This window comes from Pleurodeles waltl, chromosome 5 (assembly GCF_031143425.1).
Source record: "Pleurodeles waltl isolate 20211129_DDA chromosome 5, aPleWal1.hap1.20221129, whole genome shotgun sequence".
NCBI classification, from domain to species: domain Eukaryota; kingdom Metazoa; phylum Chordata; class Amphibia; order Caudata; family Salamandridae; genus Pleurodeles; species Pleurodeles waltl.
In genome coordinates, this window is record NC_090444.1 from 1547991580 (window position 1) to 1548019014 (window position 27435).

Genomic DNA, 27435 nt, shown 5'->3' on the forward strand with positions numbered 1-27435 from the left:
GCTTTAAATGGTGTGTATGTGCTTGTGAACATATGGGTGTAAGTGAGTGTGCATGTTGATGGAATTGTGTAAGTATAGGTGTGTAGCTTGCTCGCCAACCCAACCTGCCCAAATTACACGCCTCCACTGGCAGTAGTCCAGTCAGTATAACATTGATACCTAAGAACCTGGAAAAAGTGGCGCAAACTTACAAAACATAATTGAATTTGTGAGTTTACATCACTTTTGTGTAAAAAAAAAAAGGCGCAAATGTGGCACAACAAAAGTGTCAATATGGGCCATGGTTTCTTAGAGTATTAAAGGAGAAAAGGACACTTTTCCACAATTGTTTAATAAAGAGAAAGGAGGTTGAAATGACTTTGCTGATATGCGGTTCAAAACAAAAAAGTCTCATCAAGAGCGCTTTATAAGTTCTCCTCTGTAAAGAAACGAGCTGAAATGGCAACTTAGTACAATATGACGAGATCTTCTTTGCATTGTCCATGATAATTGTTTTAGGGCCAGATGTATCATTCTTCACAATAGTGATTACCTAATTGTGATTTTTAGCGAATCACAATTAAGTAATCGTTATTGGAATGTTTGAAACTCCAGGAGTTTCATACTGTGATTCGCAAGGGCTCGCAAATGGACCTACCTCATTAATATTCATGAGGTAGGTCACAATTTGCGAGCCATTGCGAATGGCTACAATCACAGGGATGGTGGCCTGCTGGGCTCAGCAGACCCCCATGTCTGTGATTGCTTTTCAATAAAGCAATCTTTTTTTTATTTTTAACTGCAGCCCGTTTTCCTTAGAGGAAAACGGGATGCGTTTAAAAATAAAAAATGAAAAGTTTTCTTTTCATTTTTTAAGAGTAGGCAGTGGTCCGTGGGACCACTGCTTGCTCTTAAAAAAACGTTTTGCATGCATTCACAAAGGGGAAGGTGTCCATTGGGGACCCCTTCCTCTTTGCGAATGGGTTACCACCAATTTGACATTGGTGGTAACTACGATTGTTTTCTGATGGCATTCACGGTCACAAAACAATCATACATACCTCTGCGATTCGGTATTAGGAAGGGGCGCCCTTGACATGCCCCTTCCTAATACCAAATCGGTATGTAGTCACAAATCCAATTTGCGATTCAGTAACAAGTTACTGAATCGCAAATTGGACTTGTTACATACCAAAATGAATTTTTGCGGTCACAAACTGCAAAAATGTTTGATACATCTGGCCCCTTATCTTTTCCCTATTTTACTTTAGAGCAGTATTGTTTAACGAATAGGCCACTGCCATTAAACAGTTCCTAAAGGTATCCCTGGCCCCACTGGTTGGGTCATCCAGATAGATGATCAATTGCATGCTGTCTGCATATGTCATAAAAGAGGCATGACCAAATCGAGTTTCCAAATGGTATCCCATTGAAACCATACTAGGGGAGGGGGTATCTAAGCAATGAGCATTGGGGAACTCCATACTGAACATGCCTACATAAAGAATGGTAGTATGAAATGTTCACTGCTTAGTTTATGTCTTTCACATTGGAGGTGATTGTCTGATTAGCAGGATATCAAGAGATATTATATTATTAAATGCTGAAGAGAGGTGACCCAAAAGAAAGAGAGACTCCCTGCCCTCTTTGACCAGCATCCAGAAAAACGCATTTACCACAGCAACCAATGTAGTCTCTATAATGTGATTTATTCAAGTATTCTGTTTTGACTGATTTTGGTTAACAAGCTCAGTCAGTCAAAATCTTTATTTCGCTGCCTTTCTGTTGCATAAACATGAAATATAAAACAATCGAGAAAGAGCCATAAAACATACCTTATTCCAACCAGATAAAAATAGTATGTTATAAAGTGCACAACGAGAAAAGGCCTCTAACAGAAGTGCAAGCCATGTCCTAATACGTTACCCCTTTCTGGAGTTTAATTGCCTGCCAAACAAATGAGGCTACAGCCCCACAAACCAGCAGGTTATCTAAATTTTTTAAGAACCACAGTGCTTGCCTACATTGTCTCAACCCATACTTTTTTAAGAATGGGAATTAAAAACTGTTTTCTTGGGATCCCATAAAATGTGCAAATAATCTAATGTGCATAGTCGATTGTACAGAATAATTATCACATGGGTACAAGGATAAATCAGCCTGATTAAAACAGTTTCAGGGAAACCAAGCATAAGAGGCAAAAAATTAAATCGAAGTCTAGTCAAAGCAAATCTGTGTTGGATGTTCTGTATCTGGCATCAATACATTTGAAAACCTTCGTGGGGGAGTAATTCAGGTTTTGCAATATCCACCTTGTTTCTTTTTCGCTTGGCCCAGTACATGTAAAGTTGCTTGATATGCTTCTTACTGACACTGATACACGATTCCTGCTCCCTAAATACCGCAGGGAAGTCAATCTTCTCACAGGTCGTCCTGACATAAGCTAGCTCATTCGTCCCTCTTCCAGACAGCGTGCCAGAGTAACAAAGGGGGCAAATTAATAAGGTTCATCATATAAGAAATGTATAGTCCTTATGGACAATAGCTTTGGACCAACCTGCCGGGACAGCTAAAAGTTTTTAAAAAAAACGTATTTTCAACCAATTACATACTTTTTGCATTCTGCCAACCCCAAATGCTGGCCCCATATATGGCAATTGACCTACATTTGTTGACATAATTTGTTAGGATCTCTCTAATAGGTTTAGAACCTACCTTTTTTTATAAACCTTAATAATCCCTGTATAGCACGCTAGAACCTAGCCACCCTGTTTGCAATCATAAGTTTCCACGTATTCTTATTATGAAATAAAGTGCCTAGTTATGTGAAAGACACAATCTCCATAACCTTGGCATCATTAATCAGTTGGGAAGGTCTTTTCCTTGGCTTTACCCCACAATACATGGTATATGTTTTGGACTCATTGATTGGCAAATCAAGATCTTGTATAAAAGTAATGCAGCCCTTTGCCTTGCCTTGCAATTAAAACTGCATCATCTATATAGGCGAGAATAGGTATAGGACAGAAACCCACAAATGGGATGTTGCTAGAACTTGACCTTAATACTGTATTAATTCCATTTGTGTATGGTGTAAATAAGGGCACAAGAACGTATCCTGGCGTTATCCCTCTTTTCATGTTAAAATAATTGGTACATTTGTTCTTATTGCCATATCGCACACAGGCCTTTACATCACTATACAGTTGTCTAATAAAAACTATAATCTCCTCCTCGATTCCCATCCCAGTCATTATTGCCCATATTTTTTAATGTGACACACAGTAAAAGGCTGATATTAAATCCATAAATTAAAGACACAATGTGGCCTTTTTTCGCCACTGCATACTTTCTGGTAGACCTGACAGCCTTAGGGTGGTCATCCCCCAACTTTTTGCCTACCTCCCTCCACATTTCTGACACTGTTTTTGTTGGTTTTAGTATTCTGTGCATTTTAGAACCCCAAACCAGTGCCAAAGTGTATATGCTCTCTCCCTTAAACATGGTAACATTGGTTCATTCCCAATTGGCATATTTGATTTAATTGTAACTCCCTAGTAAAGTGCACTACATGTGCCCAGGGCCTGTAAATTGAATGCTACTTTTGGGCCTGCAGCACTGGTTGGTTCACCTACATAGTTAGCCCCTTAACCATGTATAAGGTCTGCCATTACAAGGCCTGTGTGTGCAGTTTCACTACCACTTCGACTTGTATTCAAAAGTACTTGTCAAGCCCTAAACTCAACTTTTTCTACATATACGCCACCCCTGAGGTAGGCCCAAAGGTAACCCATAGGGCAGGGTGCTATGTAGGTAAAAGGCAGGACATATACAGGTGTGTTTTATATGTCCTGATAGTGGAAATCTCCTAAATACGTTTTGCACTAATGTGAGGCCTGCCCCCTTCATAGGCTAGTATTAGGTCTGCCCTCACATACTGGTTGCGTGGTAGATTCTGTTCAGAAAGGGCGAAATAGGTCATGTTTAGTATGGCCGGAATGGTAATAGAAAATTGTGCTTATTGGTGTGGTTGGATTTTATATTACTATTTCAGAATTGCCACTCTTAGAAAGTGAGCATTTTTCTGCATTTAAGTTCGATCTGTGACTTACAGCCTTTCTCCAATCCACGTCTGGGTTGGAGTGGTTGTCAGCTCCCTTGTGCATGTCACCCAGACAACCTCAAACACAGGACGCTGAGTCACACCTGTACACATCTGCATACTGAATGGTTCTTCCTGGGCTGGGAGGGTGGAGAGCCTGACACTTACATTTCAAAGGCTAGTGCCTTGCCCCCACACAATGGACTGCCAAACCCCCTACAGGGACCCTGACAGACAGACCTGTACTGAAAGAGGACTTTGTGTGCTTCAAAACCACTCTTTGAAGTCTCCCCCACCTCAAAGGCATTCTCTGACCCCACCAGCCCGACTTCCTGAGTGAAGAATCAGCGCAGTGACTCCCTTGTGACCAGAATTAGACGCACGGCTGAACTGGAATGATGCAGCACAACTTCCTGAGTGTAGAATCAATGCAGCATCTGTTGTAAGACAGAAAATTCGACTCATCCCCATAGCGGATCGATGCAACACCTGTGGCTTCGTCCCGCATGCCCAGGATTTCCACGCATCATTTGAAATTGATCCCCACATCACAGTGAGGAACCAAGACTGTGCACAGGAAATCGATGCAAAGCCCCTTCCAGCGCCGAAAGAAACAACGCACCGTCTGTGCTGCGCTGGAAATTCTGACACATACCCTATCTTTTCCACACCTCTCCTCCTCTGGGGTCTCCGTGCATGTTTTGACGCAAACCAGGTTCTTTGTGCTAACAAAAGACAACTGTTGATTTTTAAGATTAAGGTTCTTTTTAAAATTGCAAAAGTGATATCTCAACTTGTGCTTTATCATTTTGACCTTAATTTAACCAGGTAAATATCTTATATTTTTCTAAACCTGTGTGGTGTGTTTCTGTGGTGTTTTCACTGAGTTACTGTATGAGTTATTGCACAAATACTTTACACACTGCCTTCTAAGTTAAGCCTGACTGCTCAGTACCAAGGGCACAGGGCAATTTGGATTGTGTGTGACTTACCATGACTAGGATTGTGGTCCCTATTTGGACAAGGATGTATACCTCTGCGAACTAGAGACCCCATTTCTAACACTTTCCAATAATAAAAGAGAAGTTAAGAGCTTGATCGATCGTGCCCAAACCTTTTTTAAAACAATACTGTGTATCCAATAAACCATTATTTCTACAGCGCAGTCCTCCATTCTATGCAATAAAATACACTCCATCACCTTCACTGTAGAATCTAGGAGCAATATAGGCCTGAAATCTTTTGGTGGGGATCTATCACCCTTTCTAAAAATAAGACAGATAATTGAGGTTTTCCAGAATGGGGGTTGGCCAACCTTGGCAAAGGCATTAAACATGTTCACGATCATAGGCGCCCATAGATCTTGGCAACCCTAGAAAACATCCACCGCCATACAATCAGGGCCGGGAGATTTACTCCCTACTACTTTCCTTCAAGGCTCTCTGTACTTCCTCCAATTGGAAACTCAACCATTCTTTGTTCCCTGATGCATAGTGTGACAGCTCCATGAGGGATGCCTGCCTCTCTATCTGAGAATCATAAATATCAGAAAAAAAATTCTAACCAAATATGGGTATCCATTGTAAGGTCCGAGTCATCACCAAAGTATGGGGCATTTCCAAAATGATAAGCTGTATTTTAATTCACTCGCCCTTTGTAATGCCTTCCAAGCATTTATTTTATTTGAGTCTTTCTTTCCATAATGGCCTGCTTATATTCAGCCCTTGCTTGTTTAATATGTCCCACAGCACTTGGTTTTGCCTGCAAAGCTTTATGTAGCTTTACATGTGCTTTCCAACATCTCACATCAAACCACCCCTTAATATGGGGTTTGGAGGGGCTCAGATCACACCTTAGGGCCTGATTTATGCTAGTCGCGATAACTATGAAGTCAGATTTAATAAGTGTTCATGCAGCATTTGGATCTCGGCATGTAACCACCTTCTCTTTGGAGTTAATTAGAGTGGCAGCAAGAAAGCTATTGTGGTTGACCTTCTCCCATTTAATAGTAAGCCCATTTTTCCTCCCCAGTGCTGGTCTGACAACCATGGACTGTGTTACCCTTACCTGGGCATTAAGCCCCATGCTTCTTGACAGGGCTTTGTGGTCACTATTGCCTGTAAAATCACAAACAAAGTCTCCCTCTCTTCTAACCAAGTCATCTGTAATGAAGAGATAGTCAACTGTTAAAGCACAAGAGTTGCCCTGGAAGGATAATTCCAACTCCCCCTGGTCACTCCTCAGTGCATTAATCATTCTGAGCTCCAGTTTCACCAATAATTTGTTCAGGACTGAACCATAAGTATCATGGCTAAAGTGGAAGACTGGTTCATTGTGTATATCTTTCAAACTACAAGCCTCTTTGTCGCGTAGGCTCTCATTATTTTAATGAGACTACTGGATTTTGAGCGGCAGTGTGGGAGACTAAGGGCCTGATTCTAACTTTGGAGGACGGTGTTAAACCGTCCCAAAAGTGGCGGATATACCACCTACCGTATTACGAGTCCATTATATCCTATGGAACTCGTAATACGGTAGGTGGTATATCCGCCACTTTTGGGACGGTTTAACACCGTCCTCCAAAGTTAGAATCAGGCCCTAAGTCTTACCCACTGCGGGTGACACCTGTCGCTCCAATCCGGGTTTTTCTCCGGCCAACTAGCAGTGCCTCATTTCTACCCAAGGATAGTGATGACTGGGCAGCCGAGCACATGACATACTTGGCTTCTCAAGGAAGTCTTTGTCACTCAGGTCTCATCCGTTTCCCTCATTTACAATCCAGTCTCATATATAAATGACAAACAGAAGCGGTATATGTTTCAATAATGAGTTTAATAAAATGACTGCATCTTAGATAGTAAAGCGTGAGCTGCAATAACCAGGACAACACAACATGACAGTATTAAAATTGTGACGAGAAGAGTGAAGCATTAAAACAACGCTATCATATTGTCACTATAATCGATGGACTAATTCCTACCTAGGTTATGATTGAGCACAGCATGTTAAGCACTAATTCTGCCCTTCAGGTTCCCTGGGAAGACATCAATCCCCATACCTGAGCAAAGGCCTGCGGTCTGCGTTAGCATCTGTAGGGAAGCATTCAGCACTCAGCATACAGTTGTGGTTCACTGGCTGGAATCTCCCTCTAACGTGTAAGGGACAAGGAAGTGTTTTGAGAAAATGAGAAAATGTCCCTATGTAAGGATGTGTATATTCTACGAATGTTGGAGACTAAACTTCTACCACGTTCACCAGCAATGTACCGTGCTGTAGCCTTGGAAGAAGCACAGAGTGATCAAGAATGTCTTGTTTGAGAAGTGCTGGCCTAGGCAAAAACAGTTAGTTAAACGGAAAATAAAACAAGACCGTAAAAATGGTTATTGTAACAATAATAAGACAAAGCTGAATAAAATATATCTAGGTTAAAGTGTACAGCGGCCTAGTGTGTTAAAAAACGTGCTTGGAGCCATAACTAAAATGGCTACACAACATCTTTACCACTAATAGGGCAATAATGAGTGTTAAAGTCCCCTACACAAAGGAAATGTATTGGTTTGACATTATCCCTAAATGGTAACTCAATACCATTGTCCAAGTCACTAACCACCTCTGTTCTCCCCCCATCAAAAACAGTTGTTCTAAAAATTTATTAGCATCAAATCCCAATCCTCACAAATGTTGCAGAAGGGTAATTGATAGTAGGGCAAAGTATGGAAAAACTTTATCACTTTCCCTGGAACAGCACTGATAATATATGTCACCAGGCCTCCCCTTGACTAGTCCAGTGGGCAAAGGACTTGCCTTTGTATGATAGGTGGAGAACCCATCAATGTGTAAGTAGTGATAAAATCTCTCCAGTCCGAGAGGGTGCCTTTATTAGGCAGCCCAGCAATATTCCAAGAGGTAATGCTAATAGATAGCCAAAACCCATTCTTCACAGGAGGAGCCTGGTACATAACGTGTATAGCAGGGTTATCCGCTATCTCACCAATCAGACAGCTGTTTTTCTCCAAGGACTAGGAGTTATGTTCATGTTTTTTACTTTAGAATGGGGCTGTCGTATTTGATCCCTCCCAGTGGGACAAACTTGACCCAGTCAATCCAGTGCATTCAGGTCACTTAAACAATCAAACCAGTTCCCCTTCCTCCAGTACTGGCTGGTTGTCGCTGGATAACCTTCAGGCCTCAAACTGTCAATGGAGTAGGGGGAACAGCCAGACAGGGGATCTTTCTTCCCTGTAGGATTATCAACTCTGCGCAGGGTTACAGGTCTACTACAGGCATAATTGGTGTCAAAACCTCTTTATTATCCCCATTTATAGTTGTTTGGGTAGCTTTTGTTGGGATGTTGCTAAGGGTATTGCTACTGGGTCTCTAAAAATAGCCTAATGGCAGGACATTATTAGCATAAGGCATCAGTTCCTTACGCCTATAGATCCCCAAAACCTTTCCAAACAGAGCAGGGTCATGAAAGTTTAGAACCACACAATCCCCCTTAATTTACTTTCTTGAACATCCCACCCAATTTACCCTCAATATAATACTCTAATATTCTGAAACAGGATATCCGCTGTAATGGAATATTCCCTGGTGCTAAACCAATGCACACATTTGTTTCTAAGTTCCTGCTATGTATCATGTTTCTTTGTGGGTATTGAGGGAACCCCAGCCAGAATCACTGCATAAGGGACTGACACTGGTGGGAGCTAAGTATTGGTTCAGTAGGAGACTTGAAGGGATCAAGTGTTATTACTTGGCCACTAGGTAATAGTGTAGTACCCCCCCTCATATCCTTATTCAAAGTAACTGGAACTGAGGGTTCACCTAAAACATCTGGACCATTAGTTGGTAGTTCCAAAGAGACATGGTCCATCCTCCCTAGAGTGATAGATGTTACCATACTACATCCAGAAGCTGAAGAAAGAAACATGTGAATGAGTTCTATGTGGGACATACGGACCAAAATATTTACACAGGACTTCACCAGGGATTCCATATTGGGCAATCTGCTGTTAAAATCATATTTAATATAGACACCATGCGGTGCTCCATAGCTTCCAAAATGCCCTTGCATTGGGAAAGCAGGCTGTCTTCTAGACCAGGCAATAACACCTCCCTATCCACATAAGGCCCACTAATCAGGACCTGGTCTTTATGTACAGCAGTTTTACTTAAACCAGTGGCTCTCAACCCCTTTGATCTTCTCTAAGATCTCTAAGATCTCCACACATACCCCAACATCACCCTCAGAGGTACGCTCGTCTGCCGGCCCCCCCGGACCACGGGCCCAGTTCTGCGACTCCATCGCCGACCTCACAAGCACCCATTCACTCGCCTCCACGGACTACATACTCCTCGGGGACCTCAACTTTCACCTCGAGAACAACAACGACCACAACTCCACCACGCTGATCAACAACCTCGCAAACCTCGGACTCAGACAACTTGTCACGTCAACAACCCACGCCGCCGGACACACTCTGGACGCCATCTTTTCCACCAGCGACCACGTTACCTTCAACGACACCACCGAACCCTACTGGACCGACCACCACTGCATCCATTTCACCTACAACAAAAACACCGCACACCTCCACAGCCGCCAACTCCCCCGCCGCAACTGGGGCAAAGTCACCAAAGAACAACTCCTCAGCACCCTCTCCCAGAACCCACCGAACGAGCCCACCGACCCAGACACCGCAGCCTACAACTTCAGACAGTGGTTCAACGACTGCGCCAACATCCTCGCCCCACTGAAGAAACCCCCCAACAACCCCACCAACAAGAAAGCCTCCTAGTTCACAGACAAACTCCTGGCCTCCAAACGCGCCTGCAGGAAACTAGAAAAGAAATGGCTCCAAGAACGCACACCGGTCAATCAGGATGCCCTCAAAGAAGCAACCCGCCGACACCACCACCTCATCAGGACCACCAAGAGGTCCTCCTTCAAAGACAGCCTAGACAACAACGCTCATGACAGCAAAGAGCTCTTCCGCATTGTGAAGGAACTATCCACCCCCAGCACCAACGTCAACGACATCCAGCCCTCCCAGGAACTCTGCGACTCCCTCGCCGCCTTCTTCTACAACAAGATCGCCGACATCCACAGCAGCTTCAACACCCCACCGCACCCTCCTCAGTCACCACCTCGTACCCTAGCATCGCCAACCCCATCACCACCTGGTCCAACGTCGACACAACTCGCACAATCATAACCTCCATCCACTCCGGATCACCGACCGACCCCTGCCCCCACCACATCTTCAACAAAGCCGACTCTATCATCGCGCCCCAACTCTGCAAGATTATCAACGCCTCCTTCGAAGCAGGCACCTTCCCAGAAAACTGGAAGCACGCAGACATCAACGCCCTCCTCAAGAAACCAAAAGCCGACCCCAAGGACCTCAAGAACTTCCGCCCCATCTCCCTCCTCCCCTACCCAGCCAAAGTCGCAGAAAAGATCGTCAACCTTCAGCTGACACGCCACATCGAAGACAACAATGTTCTCGACCCCTCACAAACCGGATTCAGGCGCAACCACAGCACCGAGACCGCCCTCATCGCCGCGACAGATGACATCAGACGCCAACTCGACCGCGGCGAGACCTCCGCCCTCATTCTCCTAGACCTCTCAGCGGCCTTCGACACAGTCTGCCACCACACCCTACTGTCACGCCTCCAAGAAGCCGGAATCCAGGAAAAACCCCTAGCCTGGACCTCATCCTTCCTCTCTGGCAGAACACAGACCGTTCGCCTCCCACCCTTCCGCTCAGAAGCCAACAACATCATCTGCGGCGTCCCCCAGGGCTCCTCCCTGAGCCCAATGCTGTTCAACATTTACATGGCCCCCCTCGCACAAGTGGCCCGCCGTTTCGACCTCAACATCATCACCTACGCCGATGACACCCAGCTCATCCTCTCCCTCACCAGCGACCCTGCCACCGCCAAAGCCAACCTCCACAAGGGTATGAAGGCAGTCGCCGACTGGATGAGAGATAACCGCCTGAAGCTCAACACCGACAAGACAGAAATCCTCATCATCGGGACCTCCCCCTCCGCCTGGAACGACTCATGGTGGCCCACCTCCCTCGGAACCCCCCCGACGCCCACCGACCACGCCCGCAACTTGGGATTCATCCTCGACTCCGCACTCTCCATGGACAGACAAGTCATCGCCGTCACCTCCTCCTGCTACAACACCCTCCGCACCCTCCGCAGGATGTACAAGTGGATCCCGACCGACACCAGGAAGACAGTAACCCACATCCTCGGCAACGCACTCTATGCAGGAATCCCAGCGAAACACCTACAACGCCTCCAACGCATCCAAAACGCCTCAGCCCGACTCATCACCAACGCACCCCGCCACAGCCACATCACCCCTCACCTCAAAGGACTCCACTGGCTCCCTGTCAACAAAAGGGTCACCTTCAAGCTCCTCACCCATGCACACAAGGCACTAACAACGCCGGCCCCTCCTACCTCAATGACAGACTCAACTTCTACACTCCGACCCGCCAACTGCGTTCCGCGAGCCTCGCCCTCGCCAACGTCCCCCGCATCCAACGAACCTCCTCCGGCGGCAGATCCTTCACCTACCTCGCCGCCAAGACCTGGACCACGCTCCCTACCTACCTCCGACAGACCCAAGACCTACTCGCCTTCAGAAGACTACTCAAGACCTGGCTCTTCGAGCAGTAGCAGTCCCCCCCCCCAGCGCCTTGGAACCCTAACGGTATGTAGTGCGCTCTATAAATATCTGTCATTGATTGATTGATTATTCATTGGTGGAGGCACGTGACTCTTGATCGTGGGCACCACTTCCTGACTCTAATACTTAGCCCCTGACACTCTTGTGTGAGATGTTATGAGCCCCAGGGTCAAGGTAGGTTAGCTCTATGGCAGGTTTCCTTGTGACCTTCAACCTTGCCTCTGGATTTGTTATCTCTTTATTTAACGCCCTCATAGCTCCTGTTAGAACCTTCTTTAGGGTGTCAAATCTCCCAGAGTCAGGATGGGCAAGCTTTTGCTTGCCCATTATGATGGAACAGCAGAAAGGTAAAAGAAATCTTACCTTTTAGCTGTAGAAAGATTTAGGGTCAAAAATTCAAATACAAGGTAGAAAATAAATGTCCATCCCAAACACTAGGACCAAGAGGTGTGGCCCGCCCCGGCCTCTTTCAGTCACTGACGGGTGCAGGACGGGCTTCACCCAGGCGCCGCCCACATGGGCACCCAAAAAGGTTGGAAACTGCTTGCCCCCACAGTCAAAAGTGTCCTGTGCTGCGGGGAAAGGCAGCGCTTAAATGCGTGATAACAGCACCTCCCCTCAGCAGCGGCTATGTTGTGGACTGATGCACCCTGGAACCATGAGTTCCACCAGGGAGATATGGCTAGCAAAGGGGGTGAAAACTGCTTGCTATCACAGAGAAAAGAGTAAAATTTGAAACTCACTTTCTTCTGTTTTCCTGAAAACTACTTCTTTCTCATGTGATGTTCAAGAAGGATCTTAAACTGTTCTTTCCAAGCTAGGGGTCTGATTTATGAAAAGTTTGTGCTGCCTTTGTGTCATTTTTTGAGGCAAAAGCGGTGGAAACTTACCAAATATAATATTTGGGAAGTTTGCACCACTTTTGGGTCAAAAAATGACGCAAAGGCAGTGCTAACTTTTCATAAATCAGGCCCTAGCTTTTTTCAAGTATCTCTTGATCACTGCTTTTCTCTCACTTTTCTGTCTTCGGCATATACATTGTCTAACTCCAATTCCTCAGTCTTCTTTTCTCTATGATTCACATGCTTCACTGTTCTCAGAATGGTCTAACATAAAATGCATATTCAACTGGGGTGATAAATAGTTTCACCAGTCCTTGTATCCATGACCAACCATTCATAATTTAAATATGATAGTTAGCAGTAAACCCAGGAAAGGGGAATGGCAAAACAGAGAAACCATGACAATGAATATCGCCACTCTGACTCTTTACTCGGCTTGATCCCTTCACCTAGACTAGGGGTCTCCAACAGGTCGATGACAAGATACATGATTAATGACTTTCAGCAGACTTGGGAATATACAGCTGTCCACATGAAAAGCCAGCTACCTGTTTCTGTGAAGACTTAAATGTGGACACCCTCATCCAAAAAACTATTTACTTTGTTTTCTCCGTTTGTTCTTGCCTCCCTTTACCCCTTTTCTTTTTCATTGCCTTCATGTATTTCCCACCTTTCTCAATACCTCCTATCCTCTTTCTTGCTCTCTGTCTTTTCTCCTTTTTCTCCATATGTTCCTATCTTTTGTATTCTACTTCTTTCTTTTCCTACACCTGATTTCTCTCCTTTGCCACTTCCTTTGTTTAGTTCTATTTGTTTTCTTTCTCTACTACTCTTTTTCTGCTTCCCATCTTCTTTCCTTCTTTCTCTCCTTTTTTCAGTCTTATCTTCTTGCTCTGTCTTCCTAGTTCATCCTCTGTTATTCTTTCTCTTTCTAATACTGTATTTATGTATTGTATTTTTTCAATTTTTAGCTATGTTCTTTCTCCACTAGTCTCCTTTTGTCATTTCTTGCCTTCTTTCTGTTTCTTTTTCATTTCCTTTTTTCTTCTACTCTTTCTTTTCTTTTCCCTTTCCTTACTTTCCATCCTTTTCCTTATCCATGTTTTCTCGTGCTGTCTTTGTTTTCTCTTTTGTGCTCTTTCTTCTGCCTTTTTTCTACTACTTCCATTGGCATTCTTTCTCTTTTTCCTTTCCTTTAATTCATTCCTTTCAATGTTTCGATTTTCTTACTCTTTTAATGTATTCTTAATTTCATCCTTGCTTTCTTCATCTTGTGTTTCATTTGCTCATTTCTTTGTTTATTTTCCCTCATTCTTTCTCTCCTTTCTTTTGTTCTCATTCTTTCTCTGTCTATCTCTCCTTCTTTCATTCTTCTTTTTCTATATTTCTCTCTTGCCTTGTTTCTCTCCTGATGGCATTATTTCCATTTTGTGTCTCTTGCTCTTCTTTTTTTATCACGTTCTGTGCCTCTCTCTCTTCCTCTTTCACTATCTCAAAAGCAAAAGGACAAAACTGATCCTTAAGTACTCCAATTGTAAACCGTTTGTGATGCAGCAGCTGTGCCATCAATGATGTATGCTCCCTGCAGCAGGACTGAGGTACTCTGTGGGCACTGTTTAAGATGTATGGCCTCTGTGTACATTGATTGAATTCCTGTATTAGGCTGTAGCTCATCACGGCTTTCAATGTTCAGTAGTAGCTCTCACTATAAGAAAGTTTGGAGATGCCTGATCTAGACTGCTCATAGTGGGTCACCTAAAAAAAAAAAACACTATCACACTAATTTTCTAAGAGTATTCAACTGTAACATCCTACCTTCACAATACCTCTTAAACACAGGCTGTCCCTGGGATTTTGGAGTAAACCTTTAAACAGAAACATGAGCAGTTTCTAAATGATGTAGACCCTGCTTTTAAACATATGACTATTGTCTTTCTCTAAATGTAGTTAATGCAATACCCTATGTTCTTGATTTACAGTCTATCTAGTTATTTATGTATAGTCAGGATATTTCTTAAAAGAGCTCAGATATAACGATATATGCATACAAATATATGCACATTGGGTGTACAAAATGAGAGTCTTTTCCATTTCTCAGGATAACTGATAATCCAGAAGCCTTTCAAGTATTTCTCTAAAAAGTACTAATAATTAATGAGTTTTTGTGAGGCAGTACTTCTCTGGATTTTGTTTCAAATGTTTATCTGCTTCCACAGGAAAAGCAGATGTTAATGGTTTCATAACTAGAGTCTGTCAGCAGTGGTCCTGGTTGCAGCAACAACATATGTTGATTGCCTAGCAAGGAAACTTTGGACCACACCAAACACAGTGAGAGTTCTGCATCTTCTTGGATTTTGTAGTTTTTAATTCTGAGTTTGGGCTCACTAGGCATAGCACATCCTCCAGAAATGTGAAACCATTTACCAAGAAGGGCCTGCATTTCGGCTGCACAAACATTTCCTTGCGAGTTTAGAGTACTATGCTTGTTCTTCCAACTGGTTAATACAAGTAAGTTTGAGCCCTGAGTACAGATCATGACAGCTTGAGTCTTCGTTGTCCTCTATTTCATCTATTGTCTTAACCTTCTTTCCTCTTCCCCTTAATTGTGCTAGTTAAGCAGCTTCTGTCCTGCTGTTCATAAAGGCCCTTTTGTGCAACACATTTATCAAAACTGTCTCATCTCATATATGATTTTTAGTCTTGCATCAATTTGCATCCTGCTACTTGAAATGACATTCAAATCAAGACACATTTTCATTTCTACACATTCAGGTACCTGCACATGGATCTCTGGACTTTCTTGTGAATTTTACCCTTTTTGAGATGCTGCCGTGTTCTTTGCTGCATCCACGTGATAATGCATTTTTTACCTGTAGTCCATAGTGTGTTTTTTGCCCTTTTATTGTAAAACAGCATTGTATACATGTATAGTACAATGTAAGCATTGCATAAATGATTTTATATAATATATAATAGTGTAATGCTAAGATTAGTCACTTTGTGCACACAGCACAAACTTTGATAATTTATTGTTCTGCAGTAGTATTTACTGAACAAATTGGCGAGATCGGTGCTTTACAATGTTCTGGTATTCGAAGAACAGCACAGACACGTACAGATGAGTTCCCAAAAGTATTTATGCATACTAGGGGTAGTACTACATGGGCAACATAATTTCCAACTTCTGATTAATACATTTTGCAAAGAGAGTGCAGTCCTTTCTAGTTGGGCATAGTGTGTACCAATATTCTCGGAATATTCCCCTTTTATTCCCATTTGAGACGTTTTGGGACTAATTCACAAAGACATGTATTAGTATGTAAAAGAAGACTACAGGAATACTACTTTACATAATGCATGTGTAAATATGGGCCAGAGATTGTAAGACTATAAGAAAAAAGGGATATTTGCATCACTAATAAACCTCAATGTGGGACAATTATTACAACAGAACCAATTTTCTCTGGTCACACACCAAATCATCTACCTAAATAGATCAGATGTATTCCCTAATAAACACCAGCTTCATTCTGGTCATCTAGCAAAGCATTTGTGGCTACGTCTAAAATAGGTGAACTTTCGCTTAGTACTTGCTAACATGTTGTCATGTCCTTTATTTTTGAGGCATGCGTTGTTCCATCACATTGTCACTTGTTGCATCCAAATCACTGCACAAATACAAATCCACGAGAATATAATGATTTGATGCCAAAGGGTTCTTTGAACCGCAAAAGATGAGTTCACTGTTAACCATACTACTACAAAGGATTAAATATATTTGTGAAATAGGTCTCATTGTCGACTAAATATTCAATTACTAAATGCAATGTTCTCCTACTGAAGTAGGTTCTTGAGTGTTATCATTAAACAGATGTGTGTTTCTGTCGTGCCTAACCTTGATTGAGGATTCATGCATAAACATTATCACAGGGGCGTTAGGGCTTCTGCATTCAATATTGATTCAGTATTCTTCGGTGTATGGATTATGTTAAAGAACCACACCTGTGTAACGATTCTCCTTCGGTCCTGTGAAATGCATTTACTCAACGAATGTTAAATGCTCTTTGGAGGATGGTTTAAATATGCGATGTTAACTGTTCAATCGAATATATACCTTTTTGAAATCTGATTAGTGAGCTATAATGCATTACATGGTTTAAAATGTGCTAGTTTAAATATGATTCCGATAACACAGATGTAACTAATTGCAAGGCAAAATATAAATCACTTCTTGCCAGAAAACAACATTGACATTGACTTGATATGTGCACTGAATACAGTCGGGGTGTTTAAATTAAGAGCATTCTCTATACACACCTTGTATTTTTTACATGGACAAAACAATAGCAAACTTGTTTTCAAACTTCTAGCAAGCGTAGTTGGTGGTTAGCGAAGTAGAATAATTGTGTGCGAAACTCTGCCAGTTCAGTGAAGTGCAATGAGGCGACACTGATATCATTTGATGAAAAGCTAAATTGTCCTACAGAAATGAATGGCTGCATCCAACATCGACTTTGCATACAGCAGAACCCACATAGAAACAAATTAATAAACGAATGTACTTTTTGGCAATATAAACCATTGTGATATTTTTTCAAAATGGGTAAAATAGTATTCTAAATTTAAAATACTATATTTTTTTTTAATTTATACAAATATTTTTGAAAGACAAATACTGAACATCCCAAAAAAAACATGTGAACTTAAATAAACATATGATGGAAAGGGAAGCCTACGTTTTCTTTCACTGTTGGAATGAATACTTTAATAGCTATTTTTTGTATGTATATATTGTGTAACCATAACTTGCTTTTTTCTCTGGTTTTAGTTTGTAACTGTGGCTGCACTTTAACTGAGGATGAAAGATGTTCTTTTATTTTTAAAATAATAACTGCTGGTGTCCAAAGCGCTGCTCGGCTGACGCTATAAAATGTCAGCTTGCTGAATACCAAGGGTGCATAGTCCTGAATCCTGACAGATTTTCTGTCTGTCCTCTTTTCTGGGTTGTGTGTTTTCCCTCTCTTTCTCTCTGGAAAGGTCTGATAAGAATAATTGCTGGTCCCCAAAAACAGTTGCCAGTGGCCCCAACGGCCTCAATTTAAGCATTGCTTTAAGGCAGTGCTTAACTTGTAAAAATGTAAGTGCCAAATGCGAGTACCAACACATCTAATAATCATGCATCTATAGGTGTAGCAATATGGACTACTCCATGCTGTTCAAGGCTGTAAGAATGGCCTGGACACACAGGTATTGTTACATTTTAATATTTTTGAAATGGTAAATACTTTGACATCCTCAACTCAGAAGCAGACAAACAGTGTCACCATGTGGCATGGGGTGGACTCACATAAGTGCCAATGTGGTGAATAAAGTGATGTTGAGCACTGGTAAACACTGACTAAATTCAAGCATTGGTTTAAGATGAATTGTTAGCTTTTCTTTCTTTTTTAACATGTTGACCATAACTTCACTTTAACCTTTGTTTTTTTTTCAGTGTATTTAATTTTGCTTACATATCACTTGCAAGAGTTCACTGCATCTCACCCTTTACAGGTGCAGGTGCTCTGACTCTGTCAGTGCAGATTTCACTACAGGGCCTGGACCCCAGGTAAGCACTGCATCCAACCGCTGTGGGTGGTGAGCCATCAGTGGACACAGCTGAAGGTTAAACTATGCACAGTAGGGTTGGCCATAAGGCCAGGCCTCTAGGTATGCATTATTTGGATTGTACGACGAAACAACGACTTAAAAAACAACTACTGCCATAACAACGAGGCCGGAACACCATCCTCGTTGCTACTACTAATGATTTTACCACGAATGTCTTTACAACGATATTTCGTTGTAAAGGCATTCCTGATAAAAGCATTAGTAATAGGCACCATTCACCCTACATCCCTCACCCCACCCCCCCAACCCCACCCCAAAACCTAAAACGCCCTAACCCCCACCCACTCCCCAAAACCAAAAACGCACCACCCCCCCAACCCCACCCCAAAACCTAAAATCCCCCGGACCCCCACCCCCTCCCCAAAACCAAAAACGCCCCACCCCCCCAACCCCACCCCAAAACCTAAAACCCCCTGACTCCCACCCCCTCCCCAAAACCTAAAACCCCCTGACCCCCCACCCCCTCCCCAAAACCTAAACCCACCACTTACCTTCGCCAACTCCCTTCTTTGTACCTTAACCACGCATGTTCGTTGTTCAGAACATACGTAGTTAAGGCACAAAAAACCAGAGTCGTGGTTAAAAAAAGGATGTTTCCCCATTATTTGGTGCTAAATAGCATGAACACATCTGTGAAGCAACAGAGCACAGGACATTGTGTCCATCTCTGTTAGCATGCATACCTTATTTGGTTAATTGACATTAATTAAAAAGGGGATGCATTTGTAGGTCGATGAACCTTTTGACTACGTTTGGAGTAGTTCCCACCATAAGACCCCATAAAATACAAATCAATAGCAGTAAGAGTCAGTTATTTCCACACACCATGAACATTCAGTCATCGAATAGCCACACCTTTATGTAAAAGTTAGAAAACATTTATTTCCCTTTTTTAACAATGCCAATATCATGTGACTAGGGGCCAGATGTAGGAAGCCGTTTGCATGGTGCAAACTGCGGAAATCGCAGTTTGCGCCATGCAAACAGCCTAACGCGATGCTCATTCACAAATTGCGAGTCGGTACCGAGTCGCAATTTGTGAATGCGACTCGCAAATAGGAAGGGGGGTTCCCTTCCTATTTGCAACTCGCATCGCAATTCAGAATTGCTATATGACCGTGAATGCGGTCGCAAAGCAACTCGCAGTCACCACCAGTGTCACACTGGTGGTAACTCATTCGCAAAAGGGAAGGGGTCCCCATGGGACCCCTCCCCCTTTGTGAATGTGGGCATAAAGGTTTTTTCAGAGCAGGCAGTGGTCCAATGGACCACTGCCTCCACTGAAAAAACGAAACCAAATGTCTTTGTAATTTTTTTCATTTTGCAACTCATTTTCCTTTAAGGAAAACGGGCTGCAAAATGAAAAAAAAAAACTGCTTTATTGAAAAAGCAGTCACAGACATGGAGGTCTGCTGACTTCAGCAGGCCACCATCCCTGTGAGTGCAGTGACTCGCTATGGGGTCGCAAAATGCAACCCAAAACAATTAATATTGATGAGGTGGGTCTTTGCGACCCCATAGCGAGTCGCAGATGGTGTATGAGACACCGTTCTGCATCCGAATTTGCGATTCGGAAATTCGGACCTTCCTACATCGGGCCCTAAGTCTCAAAATCAAATGGAAAACATACAGAAACAATACTGGCTGCCCAAATCCCCTAAAGAATCACAATTTAATCAAAGCTTGGACCACTACACATTCAAAAGCTACAGTACAGATCAATAGCAAGAATAACTGTGCAAGTGAAATGGCATACATTTAGATTCAGCAAAGAAAAGACATCAACTGTTACTACATGTAGCGAGCATCATCAGTGATTACTCTAACTAACCTTAAGATTAGAATAGCATGTTTGGGCTTCATGCAAAAACAATTTAGTCAACACAAATTTGGAAAACATCTAACTATGGCTCTAACATAATTAGCGGTTGGTACCTAGGGACAAAAGCAAATAGACATAACAATCATTAATATCGTCTTATACCATGCCTCAGTATGGTTCAGCAAGCTGTGACACTCTTTGTAAATCAGACATCAGTTTGATCAGCAAGGCATCGGAATACAGCATTAAAGGTCAGGAAATCAAAGTCTCTTTGAATGGGCAGAATGGCACATCTCCTCTCCGTGCAGTCTAGGTAAGTTAGATTTTCTAAAACTGCTTCCCACGTTACTATTGGTCAAAGAATCGTATGTTTACATTGAGTCCAATGAAAGTAGAACCCCAAATCTAAGAATTTACAAGACCCCAGTTCGCATGTCAATGAACTGGCTCCTTTTCTCCTGTTCCCGTCGTTGGGCTTGTCAGGTAAGAAATTTGTATCAGCTTATACTCCAGTCAGTGCATCCATTGTCATATCCTTGGAAGGGCGTCTTTACACACACTAAGTTATACAATCTATCCCTAGCTAGTGCAGCATATCCTAGCAAGCAGTTATAATGGGAAAGAATTTCAGCAACTAACATTTGGTCAGCGCAGTAGAAAATCACAATTTAATTCTCCTAAGCAGCCGTGTTGTAATTTGTCTAAGCCATGCAGCTTGTCATGAGGCCGTGTAACTAGGCCCAAGACCTCGCTAAAGTGAGGCCTACGATTAATAACACATATACATAATACATAACCATTTATATGACATACTACTACATTAGTCCAAACATTAGCTCAACATTTTACATTAATAAGCTGCTAATAAGTACATTTCGTGAATATTAGTGGCCACTCAAGTAGGCGTAATTTCAAATGTGTGTATTATTTCTCTACGTTAACTCATTTTCCATGCAAATTCAACACTCAGAATACATGAATATTCATTAGAAAAAGTTCAGCATTAACAACACAAACATGTTTTACACATATTTAGACAAAGAGAGATTAAATGATACGCCCAGAAAAAGCACAAGGTTGAGTCTAGCACTGAAGTGAGGATTCGAACCTAGATCCCCACCTTCCAAACGTAGCAGCTGGTGCCGCCAAGCCACATTTCCTCCCTGGTAGTCTATCCTCGCTGTACAAGGCCTTTGCACATGTGAAGCTGGATTGGCCACAAGAATGACTGGAATAGCAGCAAGCTTGGCACCAAAATCGTCCTTAAATCCTACTTCAACCCTTTTGTTCTAATCCTCACCATAATCTAGCTCTCTGAATACTTGCACAAACCCAAAATCCCCTAGTTTGTAAAGTGCTATGTCGCGTATTTGCTAGAAATGTACTTTATAAATCACACAGAGAGTTTAAAATATGCTGAAGCGTCTTCTTTTCGACTCATATAACACAGACACGACCTAGTTCATAATCTTACTCCTGGCCTCAATTTAATACATGCTTCTGAGACAGTGAATTGTGATCCATATATTAGCCATAGTATTCTTTTGTGTGCACTTCCTCATCACCGTCTGCCGTCTCCCAGTAAATGCAGTTGCAGCTCAGATTCTGTTGCATGCTTATTCCATATTTCACGTTTCTTTCCACATGACACAGTGCTGTGTTTATTAAATCCACCTTTCAGCACCTTTTTGACAACAGTTTGCGCACCTCTAATGTGTTTATCAGTTATTGTATGTTTACTTAAAACCATTACAAGTACATAAAAATCACATTGTAGATAAATGATTTGACAGTGTCACAGGTTAAAAAATGAAGAATAGTAAAACATTAGTGCTTATTGCAAGAGGATAACAACAACACACTGGCAAGAGTTAAAATCCAACCAGAGTGAAGATTCTTACACTTCACAACAGAATCAGTAATAATGAAACAAAAGATAAAGTTAAAATGCTTGCTTGAAAACCAAATAGTCTAATGGCTGTAGGGAAGAACAGGGGCATAGAATAGTGTAAGCTAGTTTGCATTTCAAAGTGCAAATTGCAAGGTCACTTGACTTGCAGGGCCATTTTAAAGTACAGCATGCAAGATGTTCGTACCAACAATGTAGGGCTTAATTATTGTTGCTATGTGCAAAGAATTCAGGGTCTCTGGATAGAATATAGTGCAGCATGCAAGTTCATACCAAACTGGTGATCATGGGGGGAGCTGTGCACCAAGGTTGACCGAAGGAGCCACCTTTTGATTGTGATTTTACTTTTTCTTGGCTGGACACTGTTGCCGGAGATGGACAGTTATCTCACATGCTCCATCAGCAATGGCCATGAATTTGTTGATCCGTGCCAGATCTTTTATAATCTCATATGTGTAGATGTAGGCCTCTTTGCATAACCTTATGCATGTGGGGAAAGCTTGTCTCCCCAAAGCTGCTTTCAGGTATGGTTGAAACGGAGCAACTTCATATGATTTTTCTAGGCCCTCTGCTCCGCAGATACTTTTAATTTATTAATGTCCTGTTCCCTGGCTATGCATTTGCTTTGCCCTTTTAATGTTCTCTTTAGGGCCTCAATAACTATAGGAGGGTTGTTTATGTTCTCTGGGAGCAGATTCAATGTTACTGAACCAGAATCTAGATAACTTGACCAATTGCTCTTTTTTTCTCCAAAAATTGTGCGCAAGGCGCCTCTCATCGAGTCCGGGTCTGCCCTAGTCATCTGATGATAATATTTAATTATATAATTTTTACAGTAGATGTCAATTTTTGCAAGCCCAAATTCTGGGCAAATCAATGTGTGTCACATGGCTTTTGGGATTCTGAAGATTTTCCCATATGCAGCTTCGTGGCAGCATTCAAGTGTCTTAATAAGCAGGCCAGGGAAAGCAAGATAGCCACATTCTATGGAGGGTAGGATATTTGCCCGTATCACTCTTAGGATCCACCTGCCAAATGACTACGCCAACTATGATACAGTTTACCAGGCACATTTGCTGTTCTTGCAGCTTTATCTGCTAGTGCTTTGGTATGTAAATTGGATTTCCCAGAGTTTGACAGCCAAATCCTAAGATACTTATATTTGCATATCATACTTATTCTAAGGGGGCCCAACTGCCATTCCAACTGTATTTTCTTCACTCTTTGGCAAAACACCAGGACTTTACATTTTTTGGCATTTGCTTGTAGAGCATTCCCAAAGCTCTCATCGTACCAATGCAAGTGTGGTCCAATAACACAAGGTCATTGGCATATTGAATTATGGGAAGTTTGTGATGGCCTAATTTTGGTGGAAAGATATGCCCCTTCACTAACTCCACCCCTAGGTCGGTTGGGACAATACCACAGCCCTGCTTGAGTCCCTTGTTAGTATAGATTTTTCCAGTAGCATGGCTATTTGTGATCTTAATCCGCACCTATGTGTCGGTGTACAAAGCTGTAATTGCCACCAGGATTTTCTTCAGAATGCCTCACTCTGCATGTTTGGACCAAAGAATGTGCCAATCAATTCCATCAAATGAGGCACTATAGTCAATGAAGCAATCATACAAAGGTGGCACACTCACTTTAGTGGCCTTTATCCCCTTTTTCCCCAAATACGAAAGGGGGAGCACATTATCCATGGTAGAAGAATTTGTCATGAATCCTGTCAGATAGCATGGATGATGTTACTCTTGTTGATCTAGGCCTCGAGCTCACGCAATAGCACCTTCGCAAATGCCTTTCCATCCAAGTCTAATGGGCAATTAGCCTGTAGTTTTCAGGAGCTGCGCTATCTCCCTTTTTATGAATAGGATACAGGATAGAGCCTTTCCATGATTCTCAATTGGTCTATGAAAGGATACATTTGTTGATCAATCTACACATGTAGGGTGCACAAAATGCCTAATCATCCTTAAATATGTTTCCTGACAGGTGCTCCATCTTCTCGGATGCTCTTCAGAATATTTAGTGTCTCTTTTTCATAAGTACTTACTGTGTTCTCCTCCAAGGCACCTAGTGCAATAGCGAGTGAGGTCTTGGGGCCGTCTTAATTATCTCTTTGTCAACATATAAAGTTGCTACATAAGCACACCCCCTCTCAGATGAGACAGCATTTTCCTTGGCCATTGGTTTGCTTGCTAAGTTTTAATGTGACTCCAAATTTCCCTGGACTTGATGGGTGCTAACAGTGTATATATATCTATAGTCATTCCATCTCTAGTTGTTTTTCTTTCATCTGCCATACCATTTTTTTGTGAGCTTTCCTTGCTGCTTTTACTTTACTTTCCCTGTGGGGGTCTTCCATCTCCTGTGATGGGCCTCTGCAAGGCAACATTTTCTTTTGCTCTACTTGAACTCTTTGTTCCTGGGAAATGAGGACCACTGGCTTCCTATACACATCATTTGTTCTTTGTTATGCTTATTTGATGTTAGGGCATCATGTAGCATGTTTATTATCACCTCCCATTGTTTCTCAACCAGGTTGGGTTTGTATGTTGAAGCAGGGACGGTGAAGGCTGATTTCCAGCATGCTTACCTGTTCATAGAGGTTTGGCCCCATCTGATTCTTCTGATCATTGGGGCAATGTTTGATGAATGCCATTGGCTAACCAATGTATCCTTTCTATGTGTTGTTGCCCACACATTAACCACTATGGATAGTGGATGATAATCACTATCTGTTCTATGAAGAACTTGAAATGCTACACACCTGGTATGCAAGTTCTTGCTTAGGAAAATGTAGTTCAGTGTTCATATGTTCTTAAAGGTTGGGATTGAAGTACCTTTTTGGTCAGCCAAGCTTAGACCTAATTTATTTAAGCAGGCTTCTAATATGTCTCAGGGAGGGTCCCTCTTTTGTGTGCCAGCATGACACAACTCTCAGATATTCAAGTCTCTAGCAACTATGTATTCCTGGCCAGGGTGTTCATATTTGATGAATCTCATCAATTTTATGATGTTCTTGGCATTTTCAAAGTTGGTGCTATTCCGGGAGTTGATTTACAGATTTAGCGCCATAATTGGGATAGTTATTCCGTCTATTGCCAGTCTCTTGAATTCCAAGGCCTGCACATCGTAGGAGGGAAGCCTTTAATGTTGATGGGGGCAATCTACTGGGTTTCTTCCAGGTCGCCAGGTTGCAGATATTCCATGGCATTTATGTTGCTTGTTGTGTGTAGGCCTGCCATATTCCAACGTATTCCTTTAATTATAGCTCTGTTTGGCTTCTTGTTTCCCCCCTTGGTTCTTGTGGAAGACTACCCATGAGCCTTGAGTGCTGCCAGCAACCAAGACCAGTCAGGATGCTCTGCAGTTTGACTGATTTTCTTGCCCTATGGGCCTATTAGGGTGTGTTAGACCTGACAGCCTTAGGGTAGTCACCCCTAACTTTTTGCCTGCCTCCCTCCACTTTTTGGACACTGTTTTTGCTGGTTTTTAGACTCTGCGCACTTTACCACTGCTAACCAGTGCTAAAGTGCATATGCTCTCTCCCTTAAAACATGGTAACCTTGAATCATACCTGATTAGACTATTAATTTACTTATAAGTCCCTAGTAAAGTGCACTTCATGTGCATAGGGCTGGTAAGTTAAATGCTACTAGTGGGCCTGCAGCACTGGTTGTGCCACCCACTTAAGTAGCCCCTTTCTTCCTTGTCTCAGGCCTGCCATTGCAAGGCCTGTGTGTGCAGTTTCACTGCCACCTCAACTTGGCATTTAAAGCTACTTGCCAAGCCTAGAACTCCCCTTTTTCTACATATAAGTCACCCTTAATGTGTGCCCTAGGTAACCCCTAGAGCAGGGTGCTGTGTGGGTAAAAGGCAGGACATGTACCTGTGTAGTTATATGTCCTGGTAGTGTAAAACTCCTAAATTCGTTTTTGCACTACTGTGAGGCCTGCTCCCCTCATAGGCTAACATTGGGGCTGCCCTCATACACTGTTGAAGTGGCAGCTGCTGATCTGAAAGGAGCAGGAGTGTCATATTTAGTATGGCCAGAATGGTAATACAAAGTCCTGCTGACTGGTGAAGTCGGATTTAATATTACTATTCTAGAAATGCCACTTTTAGAAAGTGAGCATTTCTTTGCACTTAAATCCTTCTGTGCCTTACAATCCCCGTCTGGCTGGGCTTGGTTGACAGCTCCTTGTGCATTCACTCAGACACACCCCAAACACAGGGTACTCAGCCTCACTTGCATACATCTGCATTTTGAATGGGTCTTCCTGGGCTGGGAGGGTGGAGGGCCTGCTCTCACACAAAGGACTGCCACACCCCCTACTGGGACCCTGGCAGACAGGATTGAACTGAAAGGGGACCTGGTGCACTTCTTAGCCACTCTTTGAAGTCTCCCCCACTTAAAAGGCACATTTGGGCATAAAACAGGGCCTCTGCCCTACCTCATCAGACACTTGCTGGAGAAGAAACCTGAACCAGAAACTACATCCTGCCAAGAAGAACTGCCTGGCTGCTCAAAGGACTCACCTGTCTGCTTTCTACAAAGGACTGCTGCCTTGCTGTTGCCCTGCTGCCTTGCTGAACTCTTGTCTGGCTGTGAAAGTGCTCTCCAAGGGCTTGGATAGAGCTTGCCTCCTGTTCCCTGAAGTCTCAGGACCAAAAAGACTTCTCTCTTTCACTTGGACGCTCCGTGCGCCGAAAATTTCGACGCACAGCTTGATTTACGGCGAGAAAAACGCCGCACTCCGACGCTGATCGACGCGACGCTCTTGGGACGATCGAAGATCCGACGCACGGCCTCGCAAGGACAACGCCGCCCGACCTCTAGAGGAGAAATCGACGCGACGCCTGCCGTGAGATCGTAATTTCAACGCGCAGCCCCGCAGATCGAAGTCTAGAGGAGAAATCGACGCGACGCCTGCCGTGAGATCGTAATTTGTGAGACTGTCCGCGCGCCGGAAAACGACGCCCGACTTCCCCGCGTGGAAAATAACGACGCAAGTCCGTGTGTGCTGGGGAGAAATCGACGCACACACCCGTTTTCCACGCACCTCTTCTTTTGTGGCCCTCTGAGGAGATTTTCCACCAGAAACCAGGTACTTTGTGCTTAAAAGAGACTTTGTTTATATTCTAAAGACTTAAGACACTTTATATCACTTCCCTGTGATATTTCTACAATTTTCCATTGCAACGTTATTCTTTTTGACCTACAATTACCCTGATAAATATTATATATTTTTCTAAACACTGTGTGGTGTATTTTTGTGGTGCTATATGGTGGTATTGTATGATTTATTGCACAAATACTTTACACATTGCCTTCTAAGTTAAGCCTGACTGCTCGTGCCAAGCTACCAGAGGGTGGGCACAGGATAATCT